At 25.7% G+C, this 5,928-nt stretch overlaps 1 long non-coding RNA gene across 1 annotated transcript; it reads left to right on the forward strand.

Moving 5' to 3' along the window:
* The first annotated feature begins 3,300 nt into the window (after positions 1 to 3,300).
* On the forward strand, positions 3,301 to 5,703 carry LOC126549446 (uncharacterized). Its single transcript, XR_007603547.1, has 3 exons — positions 3,301 to 3,440; positions 5,321 to 5,548; positions 5,630 to 5,703. It is a non-coding gene; the product is annotated as an uncharacterized LOC126549446 (long non-coding RNA).
* Positions 5,704 to 5,928: the final 225 nt, after the last annotated feature.

Genomic DNA, 5,928 nt, shown 5'->3' on the forward strand with positions numbered 1-5,928 from the left:
TTATATCCGTCGTACAGTGTGCAGCAATACAGTACATTGGCGTATGGCTTAAATTCCAACAAGTATAAACTATAAAGTATAAGGTAATGGTTAGTATATGTGGCCGATGATGTGCAATGGATTCACCAAACATGTACCACCTCCATTTTTTCCTTAAATAATGCATATTTTAATGAATGATGTAGCAATATCAAGGATTGTTTGATACAAACTTTTTTCATATAAGAACTATTCTCATTTTCTCTAAATTGTTAAGTAGATAATTTTTTTTTAATGTCGGTGTTCTTTTAATCGGCAAAGATGATAATTCAAGAAATAACGTATTAACAATCGATCCCTCTTGGTTTCCATGGCTGACGTTGTGCTTTGTAGATTGTTAGTCACATTAAACTTTAATTGAAAATTAAGTCGTTTAAAATTAAAAGAAAAATCAGTTAGGATTAAGGGATTTTTAGGAATAAAGACTCTTTTTCCTGTAACACCTATCAAATCCTATATTTATTAGGTATTGACATAAATGACTAAAAAATAATAATAATTAATAAGGTTATTTTCCTAAATAAAACAACCAATTCAATTATTGACTGTTCTTAATTTATTATTATTATTATTATTATTATGTTCCCACATAATAATAAATTAATCGAAAATTGAACGAGAAGTTTCTGAATAATTATTTCATAATAATAGATTTAAGTATACGGGGGGTATGATAATTTGAAAATTATATAGTAATTAATAATATATTAGCACTTAATGTTTGTATAAATTGTTCGAGTATATTTTAATAACTAATAACTCGGTAATAAGCATACTATACTAAACAGTGAATATTATATATATTTTATAGTAGATATAAATCCAATGTTATATTATATAGATTATTACATTTCATACGCATAAAGAAAATTTAATTACTTAAAAATAACTCGTTCAAATTTTGATTTAGTCGAATAAAACAAATAATAATTAACAATAAATAAGGGTAATTCTAATTTAAATATAATAATTTTAAACACCACAGACCATTCTTAATTGTATACAAATTTAAATAAATAAATAGTATATAAATTATAAAATAAGTATTTAAAAATATGATTAATATAATATAATAAGGTAGTATATAATTATTACAAATTAGGATTTGAACGAATACGTCATTAATAGATCAAAAGTTAGCATGTTTGCTAAATAACCCTGTATAATATTATTTTATACATCCATGTGTGTACGTTTAAATTACAGTGTAACTGGTCCAGCATAATAAATATCAGAAAAAAAAATGTCATTTTACAGGTATGCTTACGTTTGCCGGTAGTTAGAAATAATATGTAGGATTAAAGGCATAATATATATTGTATATTTTACTTATATATAATATCGTGCACGTGCCAAGTATCATTCATATAATAACATAATGATAGCTGTCGGCGCCATACCGCGGTATCTTATGGACTATATGGTTTGCACGTATAAATACAACGTAAACCGATTAGTCAGCCACACTAATTTTCTCAGTCGAATTTGAGACAATCTAGTTAGTCCACCACTCTTCATTATCTACACTCTAATTCAAAATTCCATAGTTTCATTTAAATTGTCAGAAAAATATTCTATTTCACTAAATAATAATTGAAAAATGAAATGTACACCTTCATTCAAAAAAGTAAAATACTTGATAATTATATAAATTACCATGAAAAATTACGTATTTTTTTCTACAATGTTATTTTGTATTCAATGACTTTAAATTGTGTTAAAATAATATTTTTAAAATCATTAATACTTTTCGAGAAGTGTTAAACAACTAATAAAATAATCACACTGTCTATATATTATAATATAATCTATATTATTGTTAAATGAATGTAACTTAGTGTTATAAATATTTGTAATTAGAACCTAATTTCTAATTTTTTTTTCTTGCTAAATTGATACTTTTATTTTTTTTTAATCACACATGTATGTTATATTAATCTAAAATAAAATACTTTTTTATAATCTATCAATGGAATCAAAAGTTATAAGATTTATAATATTTATTATTTTTTTCACAATATTGTAATGTTACGTATATTTTAAATGATGTAACAATATTTGTTATTTTTTGTAAAAAAAATATATATACCAGTATATAAGTAAAAAAATACCATAACGATTATGTTTGGTTCACGTGATTGTGCAGATTTATTCGATTATAACATTTTCTTTCCATTAAAAAAAAATTGTTACATGATACCTATAAAAATAAATATAAGAATACCTACGCACACGTTTATTAAAATTTTTATTGTCAGCTATAGGATATTTCCAAGCTGAGTTAAGATTGATCATCGGGACCAGGAACACAAGAAATTTAGTGGGCCCTTCTTAACTCTCAAACTTTAATCTATTTCCTTGCTTTTTTTTTTTTTTGATCTCCTTCCGCGAACTGCATATTTTATTTAAAATTTTAAAAACGTAGGTATACCATTTCAAAATAAAATTTCTATTTAAAATAGCAAAACCAGCACTAAATACAAACAATGGTATATTATTATTAAACATAAATATTTACCATGCATTTTTCGTGCAATATATGAGTACGTTTATATTTTATTTTTTGAATTATATCTTACATAAATAAGTGTATTAAAAAAACATTTCGTGAAAAGGAAAAAATACCGAGCGCCTAAAATGTATGGCCTAGAAATGGCCTGTGTAACAATGCCCTCCCCAACCTTGCCCCTCCATCTTAATCTTGGCACGAATATCAGTATTTAGTACCTACCTGTTTTAAATAAAAATTGGATGAACGACTACGTTGACTGATAAAAGTATTATAAATATTTAGCATATGCTGCAGCAGTATACTGCATAGATTTCGTATTATGATATAGAAACAATTAACAATGGACAATGTACATCATTAGAACATAACCTGCAGATGTGATAAATAATTGATGAATTATGACGTTCAGCTTGTTATCGGCTGATGTAATATATGTATATAATAAAGGTGGGTATGAAGTATGAACCCACCATTAATGCGATTTTCTATGATATATTATAATAATTAAGCATTACGTTGTAATATTACATCGCCAAATTAATTGTTATTAATTCATTATTATACATAAGTATATAATGTACTTTAAGAGTCGACAGTAAATTTCATAGTTCGTCGAAAAAAATGTGCTGTACCCACACATACATGCAATAAATGTTTTACGCGCTGACGATACGTTCAAAAAAAAGTGTATATATATATATATATATATATGTATTATAATAATAGTACTTATTGCCATTACGAACGGTGTACTGTATACACAATGTGTACGTCATATATGTAAGTACTCAAAAGTCGACTTTAGTAGGATCCGTAACGTATACTAGGTTTCATCAAGTGCACACAAGTAAAACTAAATGTCAAGTCGAAAAATGTTTTCACGTAAAAAGTAAATATTATTATGTAATTCTAAATGTCATACGTCTATATCGTAGTTCTACGCATAGTCTACACGACTACATATTGTAATAAAATGAAACACGAATTGTATAAATAAAATATAGTAGTTTTTAAGAAAATGATATTTCGTTCTAATTTTGCCTAATTAAAAATTGATGTTAATAATAGTCATTATACATAATATAGCTTTAGACTATATCATGTATAATATGAGTATTACTATTTAAAATAATTTTAAAATATTGAATAGTATATTAAGAAAATAATTTAAAAATAATAATAATAAATTATATGAAATGAATAAATAAATAATAATACAATTAACATTTTTTTAATTTTAACAACGCTTGTAAGACATGCGATTCTTGGAAATCTTTTTATTTACCAATACCTTAAACAATGCCTTTTATACAATTTTATTTACTTTTTACTTACTGTAACTTTATTATATTTAACTAGTTTTTACTGTTAAAATCAGTGGCGTAGTGAAAGGGGATGCTATAGGTGTTACTCCATAACTCCACCTTGACCGCGTTTATTGATTATAAATATTATACAGTATTTCAATATTGCAATTATTTAGAATAAATTAGTTTTCAAAATTTAAATATCAGTATTTAAAAATATAGTATATTTTATTTTGTTTGGAAAAAAGGTTTAAAATAAATGCATTTTTTCAAGACTATGTTTGGTATAATTAATAAACTCGTAGTTTATAATTTATAATTAACAATAACTAACTAGGTATAAATTAAACAATATAATTCTCAAAAAAAGTTAAATATGAACTTTTGAATTTTAAACATTTTCGATGAATCGTACGGACAAGTAGAAATTTATTAATATATATTATATATAAATAATATATTACACGCTTCTTAATATTTTATATTTTATATGTATTTTAAATAAATTAAATTATTATAATTTACCTAATTGTGTTTAAGAAGGCCTCCTCCATTACCTATAGGCCCTAGAACCATCAAGTGTCTACTAACATTCTACATTTCTACGTACTTAATAATTTTGGACAGTTTAAATTAAATAATATATATATATATATATATTTTATTGGTTTGTAATTTTGTATACTATATTCGATAAACGTAGTTGCATAATATGCAGTGTGTAATGTGTATATTATATGAATAATATTATGTTATAGATTAATGAAAATATTTTTATACACTTTGTTCACTATTTTTTACGAATTAAAATCGTCAGTGAAAAAGTTAAGGTGAATAATATTTCAATCATTTAAATCAAAATATAATAATTAAGTTAACGATCTCGCATACATATGATGTAATATTATTCTATAATACATTATGTATACCTAATAGCATAATTCAAAGGAAATTTTAGAAATAACTTTATAGTCAATGTCAACGTGATCGTTCATCATTTAGGATAATATGATATTTCGTTCAAACTGTCAAGGAGTTACAGTTTTATACATATATATATATTTATATATAAACCATATGTATTTGGTACACCGTATACGACGTTTTGTATAGGTCAAAAATATGTCATTTATAGTTTGTACCGCAAAAGTGGTTAAAAGAAATGTCATGTCAAATATAGGTCGTCATCACGTGATGAGTTATTGTCGTATTTAAATTGCAATAGTACCATATTAAACGAAATATTAAACATTACTAAAAACAAGCGGTTTAAAATTTTGAAACGAGTGTGTGAAAAGAATTCTCAAAATCTATTCCAACGCTCACGGCAGCGGCGGCACGGAGTAGACATATAATTTCATATATTTAGCCGTTCGGCTGATAATTTATTTTATTATTTCGATTTCCTAACAGACTACCTGCGGTGCGTGGAAAAATAATAATGTGTGATCTGACTTTGTAGGGTACGCTGTGAGCAACAATTGTCTGTAAGACATCGGTTATTACACAAAAATCGATTAAATTTCGGTTGGTACAGACGCGTCCCGAAGCACAGTGCAGATCAAAGTCTTAACGCCATTGCTCATTGTATCATAAATCATTGCGGCCGTGGATGATCGTAACATTGTAATATTACGAGATATTTACAGCTACGTCAATGGGTCGTTGGGATGATTATTTTGTTCACGATGTTCGTAAATCGGTATCTAGTATTTTCTCCGTTAAAAACCATCATTAGTATATAATATTATTATTGTTATTTTATTCCCAGGCCCGACTATCACAGAGACAGAACGTCCGGTAAATTGGTTTTCGTCCTACGACTATTTATTCTCAGTACAAAAAATTTAAATACTTGTGTATATTTTCTACTATTAATGCATAATAAATAATATTATGGTACGTTTTTCTTATTTTCTACTTACGATTTTTCTCCGTCGTATACAACAACGTCGGAGTGCTGTATACAAATATTATGTAGGTAAACATATTGTACATTACATCATAATAATATGTATATTATAATAATATAGTACGCGTATACGATATTACTGCTGTACGGCACGTTAT

Source organism: Aphis gossypii, chromosome 1 (genome assembly GCF_020184175.1).
Source record: "Aphis gossypii isolate Hap1 chromosome 1, ASM2018417v2, whole genome shotgun sequence".
NCBI lineage: Eukaryota > Metazoa > Arthropoda > Insecta > Hemiptera > Aphididae > Aphis > Aphis gossypii.